The following is a 9,466-nucleotide window of genomic DNA, read 5'->3' on the forward strand; positions in this document are numbered from 1 at the left end:
AGAACAGAGCTCATTCTAAGCAGAGAGGAATAACCAGATAAATTAATATACCACTGTATATTTGATCTTGTAGTGCTGTAGTATATCCCTGAAAGCTCATGTCTTTCCAGTATGTACTGTACTGTCCCTTTCCTTGTCTTCTTTTATTATGTGTCTATCAGACAGAAGCTAGTTCTATACTTTTGTTAGATCAGTAAAAACAAAAAGTAAACCAAACAAATAAAATAATAAAACAAACTGAAGGCTGTCAGGAAGAAAAAAATATACCAGCTCTTATAATTTTCAGGCTCTGGGGCTGTAGAAATGAGCTATACTGAACTAGTTTTCACTTCATCTTGTTTACTGGTAGGCAGAGTTCTTAAGACAAGTTCCTTAAGGCAGCAGCAGCACAAAGAAATGCCAGGCAACACAGCAAATAAAAGGACTGTTGACCTAGATGACAAACCAGTGAATTTTGCTCTGCTCTCCATATGTGGCACCTTGCTGCCAGTCACCAGGTTGAAAATTCCTGAGTAATTGCTTGAAGTTGAAAAGTGCACGAGAAGAATAACTGAAAAATAATTAAAAAGGACAACTGCAGCTGTCAGCTTTTGTGTCTCCGCATTTCCTGAATATCTGTTTCTCCTTCCCAAGGGAAGCTAAGAATTATACTGCCTCACCAGCAAGAAAACTGAATTAGAAAGCACTAACATTAGCAGCACAGAGCTAAAATCCACAGCGATTTCTTTTTCATTGACTGTTTTGTGTTTATCAGATGCATTCACACTCTTTGACTGCAGTGTTTTCCTCCATGGATTTATTCAGTACAATAATTTGCATGCCTTTGACATCACCCCATCAGAATTTCTCATGTCCAACACAAGCTGATCTGCACGGACATTTTTTAAAGAGGGGCATGGATGTAGTGCATGAGATGATTCTTAGAACTTTGTCAGACTATGATTGCAAATACAAAAAATATTTATCATTAGTCGGGGGAAAAGGACCAAATTAAGGAAAATGAGAAGGCTTCCAAGCACATCAAACCCACAAAACACAAAAGCCACTCTGATTTTTCAGCAACAATCAGGGATCAATTGTTTTTTAACTCGGTATCTCTCCCCTAGATTACAGTGAAGAACAGCAGAAAAGTACTTTATATTTACACAGCCCATAGCAAATGCTCTCTTAAAATTTTAGCAAAGACTTTAACATCAATCAGTGCTCCAGCAAGAAAGAAGTTCTCTTCATCCATCCTTACTTTTTTAACTATGTCAGCCTAACAAGGCAGTGAATCAGCCTCAGGCATTTCTCAGCTTTAGACCTGTAGTGTATGAAGAACAGGAAGGTGAAGACTTTAATTTACTTTGCATACCAGAGAACTTTGAAGAGATTTAACCACTTATTTAAAATTAAAAATTGTGTCAGTTTCATCCACTGACTGAGTCCCAAGAAGTCTGTGCTAGACATAAACTGGACCTATTCAGGACAGAGTAATAAGTAAATAATACAGCAGTTTATTACAGGTTGTTCACATCATCATTTGAGTCCTTTAATCTCAATTTAGATTCTCATTAGACCTGCTCCTCTCTGCCATCCTGTATTACTCACCTCCCTCTTTACTTGCTTGCACATACTATGGCAGATGTCCTCTTCTGAGCTAGCTGAGCTAGCCAAAAAAAAAACAAACAACCAAGCTACTGTTCCTGTTGCTTAATAATACCCATAGACAGAATGGTGGATTGTAAGACTGTAAGAGTGTTTATCACCTGCTTCGAGTGGGCAGTATGTCACTTGTCCTGTAACAAATCATAACTGTGCAATGGAAATAAGACACTGTTATTAAACTAAGCACTTTAGCATCACCATTGACCTTGACACTATGGAAAGTTCTTTTTGTCACATCTACCTTATTCTTCCCTGGTCTGTTTTAGAGGCAGGCTGTTAATAGAACTTTGTTTCACTGTTTAGGGATTCCAATCAGACTATTGTTGAAGACTCCTAGGATTCTCATACATATATTGAGCTCTTGGGGCCTTATTACTTTTTAAAAATGCCTGAATAATTGATGTCTGGATAACACCAAGGAAGGGAAGTTTCAGTGTTGCTCCATGTTGGTATATGGTTTCCCCCACTACATATGCACCACTGGATCTGTGGAAGCCAGAGACTTTTAGACTTATGAACGTGCTCATCTGGAAATCACAAAGGCTGGACAAACTGCAACTGAAAAAATACACCTGGGGAACTTTCTGCCTGTGTATGGATGGAGAGCCTGCCTGGGTGTCAGAGATGAAGGGGACAACACATTCAGGACCTACAAAAGGCTGTGCAAAGTGTTGCCATGCAGGAAAGCACTTCAGGACCGCATGACAAGACAACAGGGGAAGGCTCACCTTGTGATGTCTCAGTGGGCAAGATGGAAAAGAAGTCTCACGTTTTATTGTGGTTTCTTTATTTGAAACCTGCTTTGCTTTTTCCTTTTTTTCCTTTTCTTAGTAGGTCTTAGAGACCAAAGTTAGTGCATCCTGCAAGTCAGGGTTCTGAGAAATTATGGGGGAATTTCTCTCAACTTCTTTTTTATTCATATACATTTTCAGCAGTCAGAAATATTTCTATTCTGGGTGGATTAGTACCTCCCTGGTTTTTCTGCACTGCCTTTGTGCTGACATTTTTCCCCTTGTGTTCCTGAGCAGCATTTGTCCACACCACGCCTGTCACTTTGAGTATTGGAGTTTATCAGCTTCTGTTCTATCTGCTCAATACACTCTTATCAGCTATACATCTTCCTCTGCTTCACATGCTATATAAATACTTACTTGACTAAGATTAAGTAACACAAACTCGCTTTTTTTACTTTGTGTTTCCTACAGCAATTTCTAGTAAATGAAATTATGTTTCTCTGAGTTTCATGCAGTTCTATGTATGTAGCCAAATCAGAATCCAAACCAGTGCTCTGTAAATCAATTTCCAGAGTGCACAATTTACAAAGGGAGGAGAAATGAGACTAGATGTTGCTTTTTACTTTTAATTCTCATTTAAAAAAAATAATCTGGTATAATTCTTGTGTATCTGAAGGATGTGAGGCTAAAGCAGCTTTTAGAGTATGTTTAAATACAATATTTGAGCTGAGATGTCCCATGGTGAATCATGGTGTGTTTAGCACATTGCCTTGTGGATGTCACTGAGACCTTATTACCAGCTGAAAAAAGTGATACCTAAGAACATCACTGATCTTTGGGTGTTTTGCAGGGATGGAGATCAAGCACAGAAGAAAGTGTTATGAAATGCTATATTCAATGCAGCAACAAGGTAATTTCCAGATGTCATTAGGTGAGATTAGAAGTACAGTGTCAAAAGGAGGAGCTTTTCTTTCACATACTAGAGCAAACACTTTGTATGTTCACAGCACTGGATTAACTGTTTTGATACTTTACAGCTACTAGTTCCCTATCCAAAGGAATGCTAGATTAAAAAATAGATTTTTTTTCACTCTAGACAAGAACTTTTCAAAGGATGAGATGTGACTCTTTATTGAGTGCTTTGTACTGCTTTTCAAGCAGAAAAGTATGTAGAAAATCTTAGCTGCAAAGCTTATCTAAACCAGCCTCTTGAGATCCGTCTTCACTATGGATTTTATTCATGGTCTCACCAAGCATAAGCATGGATAATCAAAGCTTTCCCACACCTTATATTCTGACATAGGGGAAACAGGAAAACTTGGAACTTCGAGTTCACTCCAGTCCAAAGGAGGAAGCCTAGGTATCAAGTGCCAAAATACAGAAACACACAAATATATTAAGGAAGAATGCCAAGGGGGACTTATTCAGCACGCTTTGAACATTCCTTATATGCTTTGCTTATAGCCTGTATGAAAGCTAAACCCGCTGAAGACAAGAAAATACTAAGTTCGGGTATACATAGTCAAAGCAACTGCCTAGACCCCAAGGGGAATGCTGTAAGTTGGTAATGATCTTAACTGTCCCAGTATGAAATGTACAGGGCTTATTGGCATATTTTCCTTTTTTTGGCACTAAACCGCAATTCTATGTTTTATACAGCAGCAGTAACTTATTACACACCACAGTTTTGCCAGATAATCCTGAAGCCCAGAGAAGCTGTCTGAGAACTTTTACTACATCCAAGGTAGATGCCATAGTAACAGCAAGAGGATATTTTCCTTTAGGAAACTACCGTGGTGTAAACTAACATGGCATAATACTAAAGAAGAAGTGTTTGAGCTGCAGCATTTGATCAGTGACTGCAGCCTGCCTACAGTAGTTTTTTTTATTGTTTTTGTGACTCCAGTAGGAAGGCTGCATCTTGCCAAGTAGTTATGTCAGTATGATATATTTTGCCTAAAGATGACTGATACATTTTGCTTAAAGATTACTGTTTTTCAGTAGAACTGCAACTTCTTTCCGTGCCATGACCTTGAACAGAAGGTTACAGGAGCATCAGCTCCAGCACATACATACATGCCAAACTAAAACATTTCAGTCAAACACCTGCACAAAGTATTCACCAGTGCTCCTGTTACACATTATCAAATGTTAGCACTTGCTGATGGTTACACAGCTTGAAGAAAATCCTTGTATAAGTCTGTTTCTAATGGGACAAGCAGCTACTCCACAGAGCATTTAACTTCCTAGCATTTTCTCTTTGTGCCTGGTTAAGCATTAGAACCTGAACCTAGTGAAAAAAAGCACATACTTGATTTGTGCCATTCAAAAACGTTCCACAAATAGTCGTCTCCTTTTCTGTGCCAGAAAGCCAGATACTAGTATTTCTCCATTTTGTCCACAGCATGTTCTAGCAATCTGTACCTAAAAGCAGTGACTTTGCTAAATGAGCTTTCTTAGGTGTCCTTGGCAGTGTACTTCCCAAGTGACCCTGAAGAAAAGCTGCTCCAGTATCATAGTGGAACAAAACCTAAGACTAAAACATTGACACTTGACATCATGGAAAAGTTTATAAAGCATCCAAAGGAAAAACGAACACTAACCTTGGATTCTTTTGTGTTTATGCAAGCATCACTGTAGAGCTGGAGAAGAGGAGGCTCAGGGGAGGCTTTATTGCTCTCTACGACTACCTGAAGGGAGATTGTAGCCAGGTGGGAGTTGGTCTCTTCTCCCAGACAACCAGTGACAGAACAAAGAGGGCAGAGTCTCAAGCTGCCAGGGCAGGTTTAGGCTGAATGTTAGGAAGAAGTTCTTCATACAGTGTGTGATTTGCCATTAGAATGGCTTGCCTGAGGGGATGTTGGAGTCACCATCCCTGGAGGTATTTAAGAGGAGGCTGGATAAGGCACTTAGTGCCATGGTTTAATTATTTAGAAGGTGTTGGGTGATAGGTTGGGCTCGATGATTTTAGAGGTCTTTTCCAACCAGGTTAATTCTGTGATTCTGTGATTTAGGAATGGATACTGCTGTGCATGTCTAGGCAGAAGATGCATCCCTGAGAAATGGTAATTGAAATTAATTCTAGAAAATTGCTGTAATTTGCTAGGATATAATTGCTAGAATTTATTGCAGTAAGGTCACAAAATATAGCCTAGTCAGCTTGCTCAAAAGATCATAGAATCATAGAATCATAGAATCAATCAGGTTGGAAGAGACCTCCAAGATCATCCAGTCCAACCTAGCACCCAGCCCTATTCAGTCAACTAGACCATGGTATTACTCTTACTATAACCTTAACAACAATTTCTCCATCAAAAAATAAATTATAACAAGACTTGAACAAAACAAAGCTACCTGTGATAACCTGTACTGGGCACTTCAGACATGCTCCCCCTGTAATTCCCCTTTTATGCCATGTTTACATTCCGTGGAGTTCTTTAGCAGATCAGGTAATATTAAGTAAGAGTTGGAGTGTTGTGACACATGCCTTATATTGTCTCCTCACAGATGAACTGTGTCTGCTAAGTCCTTCTTTGAATTCACTACATATTGTGGCTGTTCAAAAGATGAATGTGTACAACTGCATGATGTAAAGATTAAATCTTCAAAGTAATGGTCAAACTTCAGGTCAAAGAGCCAAAACCCGGGCAGCAAACCTGAACATTGTAATACTGTACAGTGACTCTCAGCTTTGATCCACATGGGAAGTAACTGTGTTAATCTTTTTAACAGTTCAAAAGAGCAGTAAATTTCAGAATCCAATTAGCTTTACAGGAATGCTGAATGATAAGTTGGTTTTCAGTCAATGAAAAAAAAAAAGAAAAGAAAAAAAAAAGGTATTTCCTGGGGAAAGATTATGCATGACATTGGGTGTGTTGACAGCACTTGTTTCTGTGGCAGCAATTAATTACAGTCACTGGCGCACATTTATGCTGGCTGGCTTTTATTTCCCTGCAGTCATATATGTAAACACTGTGGGAGTCCCTCCCTTTCTCAGTTTACATGTAATTTACTTTTAGTAATTGAGTCATCTCTTTCACAAATACAAAGAGAGCAGGGGAAATTAAACATTGAGGAAAATTCAGGAATTCATTTTGTAAGAAGATTCTGGGTTTTTTTAAAGAAAGGATTTTGATGAACATCTTAAAAAGTATACATACTTGCTGAACTTAGGGGCTAAAACATCTGGTATGAAGAGAAAAGCACTGGACCTATGAGAGGAACTGGGCTTTAACATCCAAACAGAAGCGAAGTCCAGAGAGAAGGTGGATGTTTTGCTGATAGCAGGCGTGTTTGTATTAAGATTAATGCCACCCTGATTCCTTCTCTGAGCGCTGATGTTCAGTAAACCATTTAGAATGATTGACCACAAAGTGCCAAACCACTTTGTCTTCCATTCACTCCTTTCCATTATTAACACAATTACTATAGTACTTCCACAACGACCTTGCCTGAAGGATCTCATCTGGACTTAGCTCTCAGTCACTAAGCATACTGGGCTATGGCCTCTGCTCCACCACTACAGTACAAATTCAGAACAGCTGAGAAGGAACTCTACTAATGATGCATTTTACCTTGAAAGAGTGCCAAGAAGCTGTGCTGATTTCCAAGAGCACAATGCTCTCTGAATCCTTCAGCACCCATGTAATTTTACAAGCAGAAAGGATAGGGTAAAAGTTGCTTACACAAGCTCAGGCTGGGCAACTGCTAATTCTGCTGCATCACACTCTGTGTACTTGGTTAACTGTAATTTCGGGAGCATTTTCTGAATGATCTCTGATACTCTGAGCAGCAGATTGATGTTAGCAGATCTAACCAGCACCTAGTCTGTGCAAAGGGAAGTACTCCTTCTCCACTAAGGCTAGGTTAAAGACTTGAAGTTTTTATGCTGAAAATCCTACCTTAACTTTCAGAGTCTTATGTTCTTTTTAGACACCTGAGCAATCTGGAAATTATCCTGTACTACTGTCTTTTTCCTTTCATTACAAACCTTTCTTAGTGAGTACTTGAAGATATTTTTTTTTAGTTATCTGAGTTTGCAGGAATTAATTTTTCCTCAGCATGAGAATAAATGCCTGAATAGCTTATGCTGATGTAGAAATTAAACCTCCATGTAGAACTGATTTATTCTTGAGATAAAGTTTTTTATCATCACAGTCTGGTCACAAAAGGTTCAAGGCTTGGCTGACTAATTTTTCTTCTGTGTAAATTTAATCTAGACAGATTCTACAAGGAATCTTCTCATCTATTGGTGGCTAAACCAATGTTTCTGAAAATAAGCATGTGTCCAGAACTTTGTGGGTCCTGGGATTAGGACAAGAAGTCTCCAGGACACAGATCATTGCTGGTAAGCTTCTGTACAATACCTGGTTAACAGCGTGGATCCAGCTGGGCTAAATGTTCCTTCAGTTGTACACCCTTTGCTTTCCCTTGATTATAACTTTGAGATGACCATGGCTGATCATTACAGTGGTGTGATGGTTTAGATCTATGACAGCTGATAAAAGAGCTGTTCAATACGTGGTGTTTGTGGGGCTATGGAAAACTTTCAAGTAACTTTTCAAATACGGTTGGAAAAAACAGGCAAGCTTGAAGTTCCAGTTAAGACTCACACTCCCAAATCTTGTTCATTTTTTCTTACTGCATTGGTTAGTCCAACAAAACATTTTACCTTGCTTCACAAACCTCATATGGCTTCTCTCACCAGACTATCACAATTAGAACAAAGTAACCGCTGCTAAGTTTGTAGAACCACACAGCCACTTCATGAATTACAAATGGGACTTGGAGATGTAAGAAAAAGATGGCAAAAGCTCAGAATGCTGCTGTAGCTGCTTAGCAGTGTATTCCTGAAGACAAAGTGTTACAGTCCCAGCAGCACACACCTTTTAGTGCTTTTACAGAACAAAATGTGGTTTATAGTGCCTATGATTACTGTGTTTAAATAAACTGTCTCTCAAGGAACATTTTGCTTTTAGCTGGTTCTACTGCTGAAACCCTAATGGTTCATGATAGCATGTTGCCATGGATGGGTAATGATGCCACACATTCTGCATGTGCCCATGCCAGAAAACAAACCAAGAATCTATTTTTTTTAATGATTAGGAGTTACTTAGCAATTCCCTGGAAGGCCTGAAGTGAATTACAAGAAAACAAGATGCCCTATTGACCCTACCTGCACTGTATCTTTATGCCAGTGAAGTGATGCAGTAAAACCATAGCAAATGCTGTGTGGATTTAAAGCCAAGGTTGTGTTACTGCAATTTACCTTGCTATCCAACAGATTTCAGTGGGCTGAAGATCAACAGGAGCCTATGTGAAGTGTGGCTTAGGGGCTCACACATGAGCATGTGTGCTCTTGGAAACTCTTTGTCCTTCTCCATATTTTGAAAGAGGGTATACTGCTTGTGTCCTTAGCTCCATCAGGGATGCTTCCCGAGCTGGGTGCAGACATCACTGCAACAGGCAGCAATTGCCGTGCTACTGCCTTCTCTCACATCACTTTTCAAATTAGGTTAGATTCATCCTTTTGAGGTCGGCATCTGGAAGGCAAAGAGCAAGAGGAAATCTCTTGTAAATACTGACAGCAACAGAAAGGCTGTAAGAACACCAGCACTCTTACTGCTGCCCGGACCTTGGCTTCAGCTGTCACTCCCCAAGGACAGTGGTGTTTGGAATGAGGAAGCTTTCGTCCTTCTGAGGTGAGACCATCTGTGAGTTTCAAAGCTGCCCAAGCTGCCAGGTACCCTCTTCCCCGCTTTTCCTGACAGACATCTCTTTACAGGAACGGCAAGGGCTGCTCTACACACGCCCCCTCCCCACACACTCATCCACGGACCTCCGAGGGGAGCGCATGGCCAGCGATCGGGGCTGACGGGCAGAGCGGCAAAGCGAACCGAGAGGGACCGAGTCGGGACAGGAGCAGCTCCCGGCCGCGCCCCAGTGCGGGGCCCGAGGTGCTTCAGAGGGCAGCGGGGCTGGCCGCTCCGCCCGGCGGCAGGCGAGGAGCGGAGGGACGCGGCGCTTCCCGCCCGCGCCCGGGGCGGGGCTCCAGGCGGGCTACCTGCGGCGGGCCCCGGAGGCCC

At 40.7% G+C, this 9,466-nt stretch overlaps 1 long non-coding RNA gene across 1 annotated transcript; it reads right to left on the reverse strand.

Moving 5' to 3' along the window:
• Window positions 1–7,763: 7,763 nt before the first annotated feature.
• LOC135180540 (uncharacterized) lies at window positions 7,764–9,400 on the reverse strand. Its single transcript, XR_010304482.1, has 2 exons — window positions 9,016–9,400; window positions 7,764–8,923 (listed from the first exon to the last, which is right to left on the reverse strand). It is a non-coding gene; the product is annotated as an uncharacterized LOC135180540 (long non-coding RNA).
• Between the last annotated feature and the right edge of the window lie 66 nt (window positions 9,401–9,466).

The sequence above is a fragment of the Pogoniulus pusillus genome, chromosome 13 (genome assembly GCF_015220805.1).
Source record: "Pogoniulus pusillus isolate bPogPus1 chromosome 13, bPogPus1.pri, whole genome shotgun sequence".
NCBI classification, from domain to species: Eukaryota; Metazoa; Chordata; class Aves; order Piciformes; family Lybiidae; genus Pogoniulus; species Pogoniulus pusillus.